At 41.3% G+C, this 19,121-nt stretch overlaps 1 protein-coding gene across 7 annotated transcripts in view; it reads right to left on the bottom strand.

The window, feature by feature from the left end:
- The window catches only part of ctnnd2b (catenin (cadherin-associated protein), delta 2b), a 165,046-nt gene extending 146,269 nt beyond the window's left edge, over positions 1-18,777 (bottom strand). For all 7 annotated transcript variants that reach the window (XM_070973592.1, XM_070973594.1, XM_070973596.1 and 4 more), the window contains exon 1: positions 18,446-18,777. The gene's annotated coding sequence lies outside the window, so the exon portion shown is untranslated. The remainder of the gene's footprint in view (positions 1-18,445) is intronic.
- Between the last annotated feature and the right edge of the window lie 344 nt (positions 18,778-19,121).

The raw sequence follows: 19,121 nt of genomic DNA, 5'->3' as shown, positions 1-19,121 counted from the left end.
CACCAACTCCACATGTCCACTGACTGTGTCTTTTCTCTTGTCTAGCTCTGACTACTAGCAGAGCTAGTGAGGAACTGCTGCAGCCGGCGAGCTAGCCGTTAGCTCAGTCACATTATCTCCCAGAGCTTCTCTGCATTTTCTCCCTACTGCTTCACTTTCCCCTGGCGTTTTGTTCACCATTGCACATTATTTTGTTACATTAAAGATTAGGGAAAGTAAAGCTTTCCAATCAAACAGATTCCTAATGGGGGTTCAAGCTTAAAGAACAATTTTACAAGCTTTAGATTTGAAGTTTGTATTGAATTTGAAGTGCATTGGTTGTTATCAGAAATGACACTGGTTCTAGGCACTCAGCCCTAGTTTAACAAACAAGTCATGGAGAGTGGCCAAAGAGCTTCATTGTGATTGGCTGAGAGCTGCCACCTGACTCCTTCTGCCATGTTGATAGGACAACAACAGGGAAGCACCTCAGGATAACCTCAGGCCAGAGAGAGACCTTCAAAACACACAAGCACCAACACAACTGACCTCCACACACTGCAGGTCACTGCTAATGTGCTTTTATTGATGAATAGACACACGTGCGCACACACGCACACACACACACACACACACACACACACACACACACACACACACACACACACACCCCGCGTGTGGCAAAGGGTTCATCAAGTTCCCCACTGTAGTTGAATCAAATTCAAACAGAATGTGCTAATCCTTTTTGACATATAGTCAACAGAAAACAGTACAAATACAATATATTTAATGTTTCACCTCATCAGCTTCATTGATTTTTGTAAATATTTGCTTGTTCTGAATTTGATGCAGCAACATGTTTCAAGCAAGTTTGGACAGGAGCAACTAAAGACCAGGAAAGATGTGGAATGCTCCAAAAACACCTGTTTGGAACATTCCACAGGTAAACAGGTTGATTGGTAACAGGTGATAGTATCATGACTGGGTATGAAAGGGTCATCCTGGAAAGGCTCAGTCATTCACAAGCGAGGATGGAGAAAGGTTCAACACCTTGTGAACACATGATTGTAGAAAAGATATTACTGAATGAGCTCATTCAGAACACAGTTCGTTTGGGAATGATTGTACTCTGTTTTTATGTTTTACACAGCGCCCCAACTTTTTTTGGAATCAGGGCTGCTTTAAGCTTTTTTTTTACTTTGCAGATTTAGATTGTTAATACAAAATAAAATTCATCTAATAAATTATGATATATTGTTGTAGGTTTAAGCTGTCCAGCAGTACATAAAGTAATAAATATTACCTCCATGTTTAACAGCTGCAACAATGAAGTGATGAAAACCTGGATGCCTTAATAACTATAGTCCATTAATACAATAATACATGAATCTGAAACTGGTCATTCTGCATAATGAGTACTTTTATTTTTGGTTCTTTAAATATATTTTGATGCTAATGCTTTTCTATTTCTACTTTCAAATTTTGAGCCTAGGACTTTTACTTGTAATACAGTATTTTAACCCGGTGGCCTACTTTTACTTGAGTGAAGGATCTGAATACTTCTTGCCACACTCACACACACACACACACACACACACACACACACACACACACACACTGTGGTGTCCAACTTTCACAGGCACAAAGCCTTGAGCAAAGTGAATCGTTTTGCATTCACTGAGCAGCCTTCTGATTCGCGCTCATAAAGATCTGCTTCTCATGACTCAAACATCATGTAGTCAGTCCTCTCCAATTTCAAATGAAAAGACACACTCCTAGCTTTCCCATATAAATTATGCCACTCTAACGAACAGTGAAATGTGGGCAATTCAGAGCGTAGACATTACATTTTTTATGTAGTGTAATGGCACTCACTGGAATGGCACTGCTTTGAATGTACAGTAGGGCTCTTTTGGCTTGAAAAGAGAAATATTAATTAAATAAGAATAAAGAACAACGTCAGCTTGGGTGTTGATGTTGATTTTCTTACCTTTGAAAATACAGACAAAAAACAGACAAACCCAAGGCTCCGCCTCTTTCGGCACGGCCTCCCAGCGGGCAGCGGACCAAAGTTAAAAGAAGAAGAAAACAAACTGTTCATTCAAGGAGTAGATCCTCGTCTTCAATATAAAGTAGCCCTCATTTAATGTCTCCAAACAACGAGCTGGAGCAGCTAAAAATACGATCAACATCATGAATTATACATATTTTCTAGAGATCCTCTGGGTGAGTTACGTTCACGAGCGGCTTCACCACATGGTATAATTACAGAGGTTACGGCGGCGGTGATAAACACAGTGAAAAGGCAAATTAAAACTCGCACTGCCCTCCTCCACCCACAAGGGAATTCAAAGCGCTTGATGACAGAAGACTCTGCGTCATGACAAAGCTGTTTGTGAACGAGAGGATTCGGGAATGAAAGTTACAGGCTGAGACACTTCAAAGTTCGCTGGGTTGGACAAACTGCCTCGTTTTGTCAGAGAGAAAGTTGCCAGAGTGTTTGTTTGCACTAAAGTCCTGAGGGTTTACATGTTCATCAGAAGCAAAGATGTGGGCCAGAGTGGTATTTGCAGAGGGGGTTCCAATTCCTGACTTTCAAGCATGATACACCCAAGATGCATCGCAGGAACAAATCAGAGACTGACTTTAAACTCCATCAATAATGCCTGAGACTGGCCAGCATGTGCTAGCTTTAGCCACACAGCATGCTATATTGCTTTGAAAGCAGTCTTGGAAATGGCAGCGTCTATAAATATCTAAAGGTATGATATAACTCTTCATGGCCTTCTATAGGCAACTCATTATATTTCTCTCCTCCATAATGCTCCTTAACCACACTAAACTCTTGCATAACAGTTAGCAGAGTGTCCTATAAGATGATATCAGACGCTGAACACTGCTGCTGATTGACCTTGGGTTCTGACCCTCTTCACAGCCCTCTAATAATATTTTAGTTTTTTAAGTCCTGCATCTGGGAAAAAGTTACCGAGAATTTTAGTTAACGTCTTAATCAATTCCAATAAGCCCATAAACAGAACAAAAGTCGACAGCCATACTACTACCACAGCTGCGCTTTGAGCTTAATCTTCACGTCAACATGAAGACAACAGAGTGGAAGCGCTGCTGGGTCTTCTTGTTGATTGCAACACAGGTGCTCTTTGGATATTTCAGGTACTTTGCACTTACTTCTCAGGTGAAGGGCTTGTTGCATAGGTCTAAATGTCTCAGTAAAAAATCAAAAAATAACCAGCCTCCTTCAAAAACACCAAGGCACACTGTAGAGCTTGTGTGAAGTTAAAATGCCTTTATTTTACATGGCAAGACTGGTCCAAAAGAGTTAAAAAAAAGACCAACGCGTATCGACCAACATAGGTCTTCATCAGGGTCAGACTGGGGTAACTTGCACACCTATGCTGTGTTACACTAATGAGTTGAGTAGGTGGGAAGTTCCCTGTCAGAACACGCACCCACTGGCCAGACACCAAGTACCATTAGGAAAAGGGAATGAAAGTAATGTGTCTATCAATGCAAAATTAACTTAATCCTTTCTTTTTATACACCTGGTAAATACCTGCTGATTACCTATCAACCATAACCATCAACACAGTTTAGAATTCATTTCATTAACATTTTTATAAAAAAGGAGAAAAATCAATGTCATCGTTGAGGCCAGGATATTTTGTTGCTTTTAGCTGCACAATCCAAAAGGTTTCACGTTGAAGGAGCCTTTTTAAGCGATCACCTCCTCTGATGTCCTTTTCAACAACTTCCACCACTATGACCTTCAGTGTATTTGGGTTGTCGTGTCCAGCTTCCACATAATGTAATGCCATGGTATATTCAAGATTTTTTGTGCGAATGGCATTTTTATGTTCTGCAACTCTGTCTTTCAGCCTTCTTTTTGTTCGTCCAATGTAAAAACAACCACATGGGCATTCCAGTCTGTAAATGACATATGTGGTGTTGCAGTTGGCAAAATGTCTCATATGATATATGCGGCATGTACTGTCATCTTGAAAATGATTGATCTTTACCACATTTTCACAATGATTACAACTACCACATCTGAATGTTCCTTGTGGCCTTTGTAGCCAGGTCGTTCATGGAGGAGGAGGAAGATGACTGCGTACCACTCTGTCTCTCAGAGTTGGTGCACGACTGAATGAGAACACTGGTGGTTCTTTGAACAGTGGTTGAAGAGATGTGTCACTCTGAAGAATATTCCAGTTGCGTTTAATAATATTCCTTATTTGAGATGCTTGTTTGCTGTACTGTGTGACAAAATATATTTTCGATGACTCACCTGAGAAGTAACTTCACGTCAACATGCTTTTATTTTTTTTTGCAGAGAGAAAATAAATATAAAATGATGACTAAATATAGAATAACAATAATAATGACACTAAATACTAATAATAATAATAATACACAAGAGCATCTGTGGAAAATATGTATATATAATTCATGATGTTGTAGTTTGGAGACATTAATTGAGAAAGGATAAAAGAAAAGATACCGTACTATTATATTATTATTATTAGTAGTAGTAGTAGTAGTAGTAGTATCCTGACAGAATTAATATTTTGTGATACTGGCATAATCTCTTTTCTTTTGGCTTTTCCAGTTTTCCATACACTCTCAAAACAGGACATCTTTAATGTGGCTCACATCTTGTATATTAAATAAATTTGGTTAGATACTGGTCATCAAAATACATCGTGATATCCTTCTCCTCTGTGGCTACACACAGCAGTAAAATCAATATGACCAATTTACAAAAAACTTGCAGTTGGAAAGGAGTTAACTGAGTTCTAAACTAGCAAATTTACCAGCAGTGTTCTCCTCCAGTGTAAGTGTAGTCCACTGATATCTCTCGACTGTGTTTGCACAATGAGAGCACGACATTCATCCATAACTTCAATAGAACATACATTGAGTGAATAAAAAAGTTGACCATGGAGGAATTCAACCTACAGTACAAAGGCTTCCTATTGCTATTCACAGTACTGCGAGCATCACCATTACCACCCCAGAGCACCTCAAGCACACTGGCTAGCTACTGTAGCGCCATGCATAATACATCAGGCCGACTTTGAAGGGCTTTTCTCAGAAGAAATGACATCACTGAAGAAATCACTTATGGAGGGCAGCATCAAAGAGGTGCAACTGCCCGCAGCCTCTGCCCTGCCTGGACCACGGCTGCAGCTCCAGTCCAAGCGTGAGAACAGCAACATCAAACAGCTGAGGTGACTGCAGTTTGGACAGCGTGATGCAAGTTCGGACACCGTGAGAATGAACGAAACGTCGAGAAGCAACGAGCTGTTCAAAAGCATTCACAAATATCAGCTGTGCTTCTTCAGCATTTTGAAAACTGTGGTACTTGTCATGACTTTGAAAACAAAAAACAAAACAGACAGATGGATTTTCTGTATTTCATGTTTGATGTTAAAGTGGTAGGTCAGGCTATTTCTTTATCTTGTTATCACAAATCAAATTCCTCCTCCAATCGCGGGTTTTCTTATCTGATGTTCTGATGCTTATTTGGCCTGACAGTGCTGGCATGTTATGCAATTCTGGATCACATCAATCCAAATCATCTTACATCAGAAACATAGCGTAGTGGATGTTTAAAGATGACTGTTTCCAACATATCCATCCATTCGTAGTAACAGCTGCCCTTTTAACCCCTATTAATTTGACGTCGTCACCTGTTTCTAGTGCTTGACAAGCCACTACAAGAGTACCAAATAACGATTTCCAGCCTCTTTTGATTCTTACTCGCAGGTCAGGGCTTCATCTAAACATTACATAACATCACTGAAATGATTCTTTAAGCTGCATGCCCACTTTGACTTGGCTCCTTTTTGACTTCTTTACATCATTATCTCCAGCAGAACAGGACGAGCTGTTGCATTTCCAGCAGCACTGATACATTTTTAGCAGTTTGTGCAAAACAGTGCTGAGCTTCAGATTGGTTCGAATCATCACAAAGCGGCAACACAAAGCCGCGACCGGCGCTTTCCCCGGGCATCTGTTTAGCTCTGTGAGTCAGAAAAGAAAACTGATGGCCAGACACTTACATAGGTTCTCACTATGGAAGAGGCTTGTATACACCGACTGGCCTGTCGGATGCCATTGCCATAACATATTTGCATTCTAAAAATTGGCTGCAATTCCTCTTTTGCAAATGAAAAAATGATGCCAACTCTGCCCTGGAGTGTATGTGGTGTGGCCGCTTTCTCTATCTTTCTCTTTCTGTCTTGCAGTGCTATAAATAGTGGAGAGTGCTGCTGTCTCTCATATTTCATGTGTCACTGGCTCCCACAGTCACTGGTGAAGAATGTTCACTGCGCACATACATAAAGCCTCTTCTTGCCTCCTTCTGCACTCGTCTCCACTTCCTCACTCTCCTCACTGCTGTCTAATAACCTCTCCCCTCCTCTCTTCTCCTCTCCTCTCCTCTCCTCTCCTCTCCTCTCCTCTCCTCTCCTCTCCTCTCCTCTCCTCTCCATGCTTTCCCCTAAGAGGCCAGGCCTAAGCCTTGTGTTTCCAGTGGCAGCGGTCTACATCATCATTACATGAAAAACTATAAAAACAGAAATTTTACAACTCCTCTTTACTTTGAATATTAAAAAAATGCTGCTAAACGTTAACTCAGTGTAGTGCAGCATGGACATGAAAACCTAAAGCTTCTTGCTACAACCAGGGCCGTAGAGAAAGGTAAATGCACATGAACCCTGTCAAATTATCTTGCAATTTCTAGCATTGTTCGTTTTGTGCTCTGCTGAAACAGTGAAGTCTCAGAACAAGGAGCGATAATCGACCCACCAAGCACTCGTGCTTCATGTGAGTAAAAACAAACGCACACAGCCAAAGAGCAGCAGCTGATGGAGACCTGCTGAGAGGGTACTGTTAAATTATTCCCTTATGCACTTATGCACTCATATCACACACATAAGATATGATGCTGAGCACTTTTCTATGCTAACAGCCATGTTCTATGTATCAGTCAGTCATTCGCTCCACCAGGTTGAAACATCTGAACAGCTGTTGGCTGGATTACCCCGACGTTTTGTACAGACATCTGTGGTACCCAGATGATGAATCTTACTTTGGTGATCTCCTGACTTTTCCTCTAGCGCCACAATGATGTTGTCATTTAATGTCTCGACAACTATTGGATGGACTGCCATCAAATTTGGTTTGGACTTTCTTGTAATTACATCAGTGCTTTGTGTTTAGTGCTAATTAGCAGATGTTAGCATGCTAAAATACTGAACTAAGAAACTAAGATGGTGAACATGGCAATCATTACATATTAGCATTATTACTGTTAGCATGTCTGCATGCTGCTGTTAGCATTTAGCTCAAAGCAGTACTTTTAGCATGGAGACTCATGCTAATTCATGGCCTCCGATACAGTAACTGAGATTGTAGGGTTTACTCATTTGTAGTTGTGTACAGGAGTACTGCCAAGCACTTAAATGCCTGTAAATGCAACACGACTCCTTGTGTAAATAATGAGTTTTCTGGCAATCAAAATGTCATGAATATTAATGTACGTGTCACAAAGAGGAAAGCAGGAGTCGTACATATCCAGGGTTTGTAATATAAAAGTCTAGCGCTGTAGAAACACATACATCCAACTTATCATTTTCTGATCAATGTCTTCCATTAATTAAGTTGAAAAGCGAGGGAACTGATCACACAGTCTTATTTCACTGCAACAAATCAATGAGATTCATTAATTAAGATAAGTACGGACACAGTGTTATTTCACTACAGCAGCTGAGAGGAGTGCAAATACGGAATTCCCAGCCCTAACTCGCATACTTGAGCACATGGAGTGCAGTATGTTAGCCAGCTGAGCGAAAATCTCTGAGGGATTTGACCCTTAGCCAATAAACTGCAAAGTCTCCTCATCTCTCAGTCAGACACAATGCTTAGTCATCAGCACGATGCTCAGCTCAACCTGACAAATCCTTATTAGTCAAAGTTAAAAGGTCTGAGAGAAAATATTTCCTTTGAGCTATGTTCAGAAACTCATTCTGTGTGTGCGTTTCAATCAGCAGCTGCCAAATGCTGGAGTCGTCGTTGCCTGAGTAGGCCTGGTTATAAAACACCCGAAAAAGTCCCACTTAACTGACAGAGAGTGTCCGATAGCTGATTCACAGCAGTTATAAAAAGCACAAGCATCTTTGATTTCTTTTCATTTCCATCTTGTTCAATTTCCCAAGTGTAAATGTCCTGTTCTCCTTCCAACATCAAAGCTGATTAAAATACCTCAATTTTTTCCTCATCTGTCCCTGACAAAAACAATAACTTCAACAAGTTCAGTCTGAGTTTCCAAATGTGCACCGAGTCAGGGTTAAATATAATAATGATGTAATGGTAAATGCAAAAATGAGGAACAACTCCAAACTCTGCAGGAAAAAAAAAAGAATTCAGAAAAAGCATTTATTTTATATGCTTGTTTACTAAGAAGTGAGTGTCGTGCGGTTTCTATAGATTGTATCTGTGTGTACAGTACAGCCCAAGCCAGGCTGGTCAATGACAGCAATCCTTTCAGCTAATCCACATACAGCAGAGGCGTGGTCTTGTGATCTGGGGGTAATTTCACAAACAATCACTGGAAACGACATCCTCATTATTTAGACTGCTTGCTTCGTCTTTAAATATCATGCAAAAAGCCCAGATAAGAAGTTCTGTTCATGTTTTCACATACGACTAATTCCAGAAAAAACCTAATCGAAAAAGCAATTTTTCTTTATCCCGGACACAGTCGTTTTTTATTAGGTCACACTAATTGCCATTGTTTGATAGATCAACAAATCTGATGACTCATGTCTTCTTCAAGCACAAAAGGCTCTAATGTTTCCGAACTCATGACCTCATTCAGGCTATTGTGATGACAACATGTGAACAAAGGATGACTCTGTTGTTAAGGTTAATGGACAAACGTGCAAAGACAACACATTTCATTTTCTAAACATATGTGACAGTAAAGCACAGTGACCCTTCACGAGGAAAAATGACCACATAATGTCTGGGTATGTCTACAGTAGCAGCTTTGTGAGGCTGAGGCTAAAAGCAAACATGAGCATACTACAATGCTCACAATGACAATTTTAACATGCTGATGTTTAACAGGTAAAATGTTCATCATGTTCTCAGTTTAGCTTGTTAGCATGCTGATTAGCAATAATAAGTGCAGCTGAAGCTGATGTGAATGTCATCAGTTTTGCATATTCTTACCAAAGTATGTGACAAATTTTGACCTGGTGATGGCATTACATGAAATGTTAAGAGGCCACCAGAGTTCGTCATGGTCATGGTACTTCTAATGAACTTGCTTGGAGTTCTAGAAGATGTTCGACTCTCATCCATTCTAACTGACTGGTAAGAAGTCCGAGGCATTTATCCTCTTGCAGTGTTGATTGGTCAAAAAAGTTATCATGTGGAAACCACGAATGGCTGTTTGGCATTTTGTTCCAGTTCATGTGGAAGATGTTGGGATGTTTCACTGGAGAAGTGGAAATGATGACCTTCTGGTGATTCTACATGAAAACTCAGGGGGTCACTGGATTGACCCAGTGTTGCCTATTAACGATTGTTAATAGAATGCATGCTCAAAAAGTGGCTACATTACATCTTGTTCTTGTCTGGCGATAGGGTCACAGTGCACAGTGACTTGTCATTGGCAAAAATGCCGTTGTTATGTGCGGACATGTCTGAAAACTCGACTAAGGCCAGGTTAGAGCTAGGCTGCAGCTAAGCCAACCTCACTACTCCAAAGTACAATGACAACTAATGGACATATTAGAGCAGTCAACTCAGAGTTCCGCGTGGCTGCCTGAAATCTTTGGTTTGCACCCGTCTGAATGGGCCACCAAAGTGCTGAGCAAACCTTTAAGATAAAGAGGAGATTAGTTGCTGTCAGGGCGCTGGCTGGATGTGAGTACAGCAAATGAAGAGGCATTAAAGCCAGACAAAGCTGGGCTACACTGGCCTGACGCCACTTCCTCTAATGCACGTGTACACACACACACGCACAAACCCACTCATACAAAACCTGCAAGCAAGCAAATGCTTGCACAGCATTAGCAATAAATGAGGGCTTGGAGCATCCAAATGCCCTTTAAAGTTTAAAAAATGCTTATGAAATAAAAGCTGTCAGAGAAAGAGTAAAGATACTATCCTCTCCAAATTTCACTGGTGATTTTTCTTTTTTCTTTTGTTCCTTTACACCCTTTCCTTATTTAATTGTTTAAAATTCTTTTTTTTTTTTTTCAGGATTTCCATGTCAGGTAATTTTTTATAGTGCATTCAGGGTTTGAAAATGGAAGTGCTTTTGGTCAAAAACAATCAAGGACACAGCCTGAAGCAAACCACTACACTGACACCATGCATTCTGCAACAGACCCCGCACAAAATACCACGTCAGCAAAATATTAAACAACCAACTGGGTAAAAATCCAAACAATGGCGCCAAGATGGGTGGGGTGGCTGAGGACAAAGAGAAGAAGATAGCATGTTCACAAATTTCCATCACTGGGAAAACTTGAAACAAATCTTCAATGTGCAATATCATTATTATTTGCCAATATGAAGTGCAAATGTATTGTTTTATTAAACTGGACACAAAAAGGATCAAAGCTTAAAAAAAATCATAAGGGGGGAAAAAATGCCCTCTGCAAGACCACTAATTCCACACCCAGATGAAAATTATGTGGAACATTTGTATGAATTCATCCTCTGCCATATCCAGAAAACACAGCCAGTAAAATAAAGCCGAGTGAGAATTGTTCTCATCAAGGTGATAAGTGATGAATGGGTGTTTGACCAACACAATCTGTCATTTTTTTAACTTCACAGCGCCAAGCTCTGTGGGACACAATGGCCCTCTTTCAGCGGCATTATGGAGAAGAAGCTCATTTATAATTATGTAAGGCCCTCTTAAACATAAGAGTTCATAAACGCTAAAGGCACGTGAGAACAAAGAGTTAGCTGTTAGGCTGCAGCCAGTCCTCCAACGCCCACCCTGCCAACAACACACACACATGCAAAAAGACAAGGGCATGCAAAGTCACTTAGATTTAAGCATACACAATGAAAGAACAACCAGCTTTTTTCACCCAAATAGAGCGAGTGAGGAGGTAAATTGGTCTAAAAGCCCTGGTGCCTCGTGTGTTTGTCCTGTTCAGTCCGCTGAAATCATGAAGGGTAAATAAAGGGCAGATAATGAGTATGCATGGATATATATACCCTAAAACAAGACAATGATTGGGATGAATAGAAGATAGCTCTATTATTTGGCACATTTATTCTGAGCTTTGAGACCATGTCTTAAAATCTTAATCTAACACTGACAATCATCTGAAATACATTCGTTAATAACTGAGCTATCAAATAGCAAAATCATAGGGTATTATAATTAGATTATCTTTAAATAAACATTCAAGTGTTGCAATATCTAAAAAAAAAAACTGTACACATAAACACCTTCAATCTGCAGCTGTTGGACAGTGACACATTACACAATTCCTTTTCTCAGTTATGAGTAGGGTAAGGGATTAGATTTTGAAATTCAGTAATTACATTATAGTTAGGCCTTCTAATCCCAATTAAGATCTGCGACTTAAACATAGGGCTGATATCAGTTCAGTCTCTCTGTGCAAGCAGTTGTTATCAGTGATAAACACTGTGCGCTTTCTGCCCAGCACCACAAAGTGAGCAACTGACTGCTAACACTTAGCCACACCAACTTTATATGTCCAACACATTTGTTTCTGTTCAGCTTGATGTGGAATTCTGCACCTTTTTCTCATTGTTAAAATAACCATTTCCAGTGACCATTCAATTGTTGTGTAATAGGCCACATATGTGAATGTGCTTTTAATTTTTGTTACACATGTTGCAGAAATGCACTTTTGTCCACACACAAACATGAAGTAACAAACCAGAAAGTGAAAACTCTCGGGTTTCATTAATTGGGAGTCGCCCCTCGCTGACCTCCGCTCATCCACAGATAGAGTCAACGCCATGACAGCGGAGTCTTGCTCATTATCCCCAACAAGGGCCGGCCTTGTTACAGCCCAAACTGCCAGAACGCACCTGGCTGACATCACAGCAAACCCGAGTCCCTGTTGCCACAGCAACCACAACTTGGCAACCGCAACTTGGCAACGTCCCACTCCATGGGGGATTGATTGGGTGAGCAATGCAGTGAGAGGTGGATTAGGAGGAGTATTATTGCCTTCCTCGGTGCAGAGGGACACGCGGGGTCTGAGCTTTGCCAGACACTGAGTGGATAGTGGATTCACTGAAACAATGATGACAGCCCTGGCCTGAACTTGGCTTAGCACAGAGATGAAAGATGCCTCTCATTTATCCATTACTCATTAATTTGCTAATGTGCTGCAGTAATTAAAAAAATAGCATGGCTTTCTTTTGGCTGTGCAGACTGAGGCTTATTCCGTATATTTCTTTGATCGCTAAACTGAACTAAATGATATTATCCAACTGATCAGAGGAGACAGATATGGTCACATTTTCGCTCAAGTGTCTGTTTGATGCACAACGGGATAGGTGCCATAGTAAATATATGTGCAAAGCAATTTTGCAAGCAGAGCTTCCCAGCTGCAAAGTGTGCACTCAACTATCGAGTGAAATGAGCAAAATTCAAGTGACAAAATGATGTGTCCGACAAAACAACCATTACCCTCTCCAGAGCTCCTGCTCCGCTCCTCTCTCCTCTTAGGGCAGAGGAGAAGAGGGAAAACCACTCAGTGCCTGAGACAGGAAAGCAAAGTGCAGCTGTTATTTGGCATCATCCATTAGAGATCCCAGCCGGACCCACAAGTGGAAGCTGCAGTGAGAGGAAATGGTCAGAGGTCATTCTGTCCCCTGATTTTTGCACCTGATCACTGCTAAAGGTATCAACTTGGAGTGGAGACGTCGTTGTTGTAAGACCTCCATCCTTGACTTCATTTACATGCACCGAGGATTAGTTCTTCACCTAGTTAGTGAAGTGACCAGGTTTCAATGTAAATGCAAGATGTTGTATGCTTTTTATGCAGCGAGATGCAACATAAGGGTGCTGGATTGGTGGACAGGTGTGTAGTGCGACTGAGTTTGCATCCTGTTACAGACCTGCATTTAACATTCGTCTTAACCTGATCTTGTAATTGGTACTATTCATGTTCTGCTGTTTGTCTGAACCCTGAGCTCCAGACCTCATCCCTCCCTGTTGAGGCCCTTGTTGAAGCTTTGAGTGGGTTTATTACGGAGATCACGTCATCCTTAGACTACATACTGGACCTAGTTTCAGACAGATTTAATAGAAGTGTGAGCAAAATGAAGACTAAGTGCAATTTGTCTAATGTGAAAAGCCAGAATGAGGGACTGAAAAAACAGGAAAGCATCATCTGTCAGTATGTTACTTTGCCATTGTGAATGATGAGGAAATGGAATTTAATGACATTAAAAACAGGAGTGGAGCTAAAACCAAATCTTGAGGGACTCCTACATTAATGCTCAACACATCAGAACATGCATCACCAGAAACCACACACGATGAAGCTATCCAGTTGAATCCAATAGTGGACAGTTTAAATTTGACCATATCGAAGACCTCAGCAAAGAGGTTTGCACAAAGTAGATACAGCTTTGATGCAGTTAAACAGTGTTTGCTTAGGTTTAGGTCAAACCAGCCCTTCGTCGTGCCACACCTTGGTCCTCACATGGTTAAAGTTGTGAAATGGTCACAGTTTGCTTAGGTTAAGTCACCAAAACTGACAGAGTTAATAGTTTAGGCTACAGCAAGTGTGTTACTGTTAGTGACGTAACTTGCGTACGTTCCATCACTAAAAACAAGTTTTGAAGGTCCTGTGTTTGTCTGACTCATCCATCCATCCATCCATCCATCCATCCATCCATCCATCCATCCATCCATCCATCCATCCATCCATCCACCCCACCTTCCTCCAGAGGCAGACTTTCTTGCTCTTTATAATACATCACTTGACTTCCTCCTTTGGTCCTGTCATAACTACTATGACAGATAGAGGTCACCTCCTCACAACAAACTTAAATACAGGTCATGAAAACCAACGAACAAAGTTGACCTACAGTATATGACCATTTTCCAAAGCATTTTGTTTTAATATACATTCATTGTTTAACATCAGTCAGACTGATAAAGGCAGTCAGTCATTACACATTGGATAAAAGTCTATTTGTTATCCAGGTGTTGCTAAAGTCTTTTCTGTTTTGAGCATACTGTTTTCAGTTCATTTTTCCCAGTACAATCAGAAGTAATTCTTTTAGTCGCCCTTTACTGTTTACTGCTTTATCTTTTCTACATTATGCTACAGTAATGTCTAATCTTTTGAAAGTGCTTCATAAATACATTTTATTTTTATTTTTATTATGCCTATGCGATCATGGGCCATGATGGCAGCAACTTTTCCTGCTTTTTGTATCTCCTACTGTGTTTCCGTTCTGAATGTTTCAAGGCAAAAAGAGGTTGTTGACCAGGCAACGTATCTTCCCCATCTACTGATGAGGAGGGGGGGTGCCAGCTGTGATATGAATCAGACGCTGCCATTATTGGAATACAATGACCTGGCAACACACAGCGTCTCTCTCTCTTTCCCTCTCCCTCTCTCTCTCTTGCAATGCGTCTCTCTTTCTGAACAAGGTTATCAGCAGAGATTATCGGGTTTGGACAATAGATGGTGATTCACGTAGGTAGTGAATGGTTTTGGTTGTCTCACTGTGGTTTTTGAAAAAATAAAACAAGTGCATGTGAAACTGTTAACACCGATAATTATCATTAGTATATATTACTATTATTAGAAATTGTTGTACCAGTAGCAGTAGTAATAAAACAACTCTGAGCCAAGGAAATAATCATTTTTCATGTAAAAATCTGATTAAAAATGATTACAAATGTGTTAAATATTTACATAATCCTAATTATTAGCTGTACAACTAATGCTTACATTACCACCAAGAATCCTCCAGTTCAACAGAGCTGCTTCTTCTACATAATCTTACACAAAGTCTACAGGGGGTAGATGGAATAACACAACTACTCATAACAACTTTGAAGTAACTAAAGCATGCTAATGCTGCTGCAGAAGTGGGTTATATAATGTTTCATACTAATTATTTGTCATTCCCCTATATACCTTAGAGTATCTTTAGAGTCCCCGGTGCCTAGTCTCAACTCGTGTTGGCTGCACATTTTGCGTCAGGTTTCACATAACACCTTGAATAATCACAAATTACAGTGCTGATTGCCACACCCCTGATGACAAATGCTGCTAAGTGGCATGCATCCTGATTATGATACACATTCAAAGCATGCATTTTAATTAGGTTACTACGATGTTGAAATACAGTTGCAGTTTCATACAACTTAGGTCTGTTTTTCACAGCTTTGGCCATCATTTCTTTTGGTATTAATAAAACTGTACACAGTTGATTGCTGTGATCCTAATTGAACTTGAACCTAACCCTTTTGCCATAGTTGTGCACACATACAGATTTCATGTGTGATGACAGATTAATACCAACACTCTGATGCACTCACAAGTTTTACCTCTAAATAAACCCGTATTGACTGCTCATGTTATCATAGCAAATAGGACATAAGACACAGGCTGGAATAAACTGAATGTTTTCATTGCTTTTGTCTATTCCCTCTATATTATAGTCTTGTGAGCTGAATTAAACACAGCATGCTGTCCAAATTAATTGTATCAGTGCAGACTAAGAGATCAATAGATACAAAATATTTTGACTGTGCAGGGGGAGTCATTCATGTCTCAGATCTGTCTCAGTGAAAGCTTATTAAGAGTTTGCCCACATCACATGTATCATCTTCGTAATATGAAAACTTAATGAAGCCTGTTGAGGCTGCAGCAGCCAAGAGGAGTCTTTGGAGAAGGATGATAACACTTCTCTGAACTGTGGCAGTGCATCACTTTTCAGACTTTTCACCAGGGATGTAGGTATAGGGTCACTCCACTATCAGCCATGAATCTTGGGCAATTAGGCAGAGACATGGAGAGAGGGGCTGGGGTGGGAGGGGTACTCCATTATACCCCAGAGTAGCAGGTGAATGTACTCTGAAGACTTGTGGCTTCCTGTAAGGCTGCTCAGAGTGTTACGGGAAGGCATGAAGCAACATTTGGGAGATGAAGCTCTTTGATCAGTTAAATGTTGTGTGACGAGAACACTGGCTGGCAGTTTCACCTGTTTGTGTTAAGTGTTTTGCACTGCGCCTTGAGATGTTGCAAATCTAGCTTGTAGGAGTCAGTAAACTCAAGCTGTTTGTGTGCACTCTGGCAGACCAAATGAATAGAGGAGACAAGGAACGGAAACTGTGATCATGTTTGTGCCAGAGAAGAGAGCTTGTATTAAAACCCTGACAATGATATCTCTTTAGGATTATGGGGCCGGATAGTGGTAAATCAGCTGCTCCTAGCCAAAGGGTCCAAGAGCAATCTGAGGGGTCATTGTGTTTACATTTGGACATTTTCCTTAAATTTGCTTTTTTAATTGTGAAATATGGGATACTTCTACCTCTTTAGGTGTCTAAAAACCGATCAAATCAATCAACCTGAGAGGGTAACATTGCTTGGCTCAGGACTGAGACATACATGCGCAAAATGTGACAAGAGGTCACAAGTATACATTGATTTGCTTTAAGGCAAAGATTTGTTTGAAGATGTGTTTTCTTGCTGCGAGCTACATGAAATGATTGAAACCAACGAGGTCGACATGCAACCATCTTAGGCTCCAGGAAGTCAGTGCGTCTGGCTAAGAAAAAGACCAATTGTTGTTTTTACACTTCTATTTTAGTACAGATTAAACAAACACGATATAACATTTGCATAAGTGAGCTTTAAGGTGCTGGAAGGCAAATTTTGTTAGACTTTCAGTCTTTATGCTAAGCCTAGCTAAATGAGTGCAAGAAAGTGAATGAGCATATTTCTAAATATCTCTATATTAAATTATTCCTTTGAAGGGTGATGTGCCAAAAAGGTGAGGAGTAGAATCACCGCCTCATCAGCTAAATAATATTAAGAACACACTTCTATCATGTGACATCTGGTCCATTTTGATTTGACTGGTTCTTGTGTTTAATAGGAGCCGTGGGACTCTCCATTGCACTAATGGCTGGCAGTTCACAGATCCAGAGGTTAAACAGCAGAGAAATTAGTGTCAATTCTTTATTTTCCACCTCAATAAATACAAACGCATCACCGTCACTACTAAGCATGATCCACTCAGTTTTATACTGCCATAGCCTCTGATCTCTGTCATGTTTTCCTCTCAGACCTGATGGAAAACATCTGCTACAACATACTGTACATGCACAAATACAATGGTCAATCTGAAAAAGCAGCATGTGTAACCAACTTAATAATACATTTCACTGTCAGACACAATCTGCTCTACTAGCCTAATCAGAAGCCTGGTTGCCCCCAAGCCCCCAATCTTTCGCATTAAACTTCTTATTAGGGCTGGGTAGCTCCTCCATCTTGGGAGTGATCAGTGATCTACAGCATGGTAGCCCATAAGAGAAAACACAGAAATTAACTTTAAATGAGGCATCATAAACTGCCGTGCAACCCATGGTGACTGGAGAGGCTACATGAGGATGAATTCGGCAGGCAAGAGCAGGGCCTAATTTCTGCCAGGTCACAGAGCAGAAATCCACAAATAATTAACATGAGCAAACATTATGATGCTCTTGGTTGAAACACAGTAATCTTGGCAAAGTGATGAATGAGATTAATTACTCTACAGTGGGGAGGAGAAGCAGCCTGGAGCTGATCAGAAACACACTGTGGTGTTTTTAGTGATCAACATGGAGCCATTGAGGCAGGCAGACGGGCCAGAGCTGGAGCTCACAGGCAGCAAGGTGCTCTTCATCCAGTTCACATGCCTGGTTATGGCTGTGGGAAACAAATATTCTGATCGTCCCAGCATCGCCCTGCACAGGCGGCACAAAGACGGTGCAGCCGGTCACGCGGAGCCGCTGTCACCTGTGAAAATCCGGCGAATATGGCTCAGATTTCCGTCAGTCTGAGAGTACTAACGTTTTTGCATCAGACAACCCCCCCCTCCCCTTTTCTCCGACCCCCACACACCCCGGCCTCGGATGGATGGATGGCGAGTGAAATGGGGGTTTCCATTTTCAGTCCACGACCAATGCAAGCGCACCACAGCCCTTCAGCGCACCATAATAAAAAACACAATCCATACCACGCCTCGGAACAAACTGAACTGAAATAGCCAAAACATCTGGCACACAGTCCCAACAAAACACTACAGCCAGCCATATTCCCAACCGGCTGTCACATTCTAGCATTTTTTTCAAGCATTTGCACAGATGGGAGGTATGAGACGAGCGGAATGAGGGAACTGGAATGACATTGCGCCTGCTTACTGTATAATAAATTCCCTCGGGGGATGGAGAGCCTCCTTTTCCCTCTTGACTCCCCTCCTTTCCGACGTGCGAATTTCCCGAAATTCAGACCATGCAAAACAGGTAGTCAGTCATTCCACCCTCCGAAGTATTTGGTCCAGCGCGGTGTCTGAAAGGAGAAGGCAAGCCAGCATCCGAGAGGAGAGCCAGCTGTGGGGAGGAAATGAGGAAGGAAGGAGCGGCCGGGCCGGAGCGCTGCGCACAGGAGAGGAGGCAGGAAGAGCGGCAGAGGTGCTCTCTCTCTCTCTCTCTCTCTCTCTCTCTCGTTCATAGTACAACATCCCCCCATCCCTGCCAGACAGACTGACAGACGACTTGGGTACCAGTGTCAGCAGCGACACCCACCGGTGATGAGAGGAACGGCTGTATGGGAGGTGATTAGTGCCACGGAAGCGGCGTCAGCAGCTGGAAAAGGAAAGCTCTATCATTGAGGCTGAAAATGCTGCTACATGTCCGTGGGTACATCTCTTTGCTTAAAATGTACACAGACAGACATTGAGTCCAACTGAAATCACAATGAGATATCCTTTCTTGCAGCCGGAAATCATACACTTAAATTTATCACCATATTGAGAGGAAGAAAAAAAACTACAAGGCACAGAGCAGCTGCCAACATCTGATAGCTGTTAGGTACAAA

Source organism: Chaetodon trifascialis, chromosome 11 (assembly GCF_039877785.1).
Source record: "Chaetodon trifascialis isolate fChaTrf1 chromosome 11, fChaTrf1.hap1, whole genome shotgun sequence".
In the NCBI taxonomy this organism is placed as follows: Eukaryota; Metazoa; Chordata; class Actinopteri; order Chaetodontiformes; family Chaetodontidae; genus Chaetodon; species Chaetodon trifascialis.
This window is presented reverse-complemented; position numbering and strand designations above follow the sequence as displayed.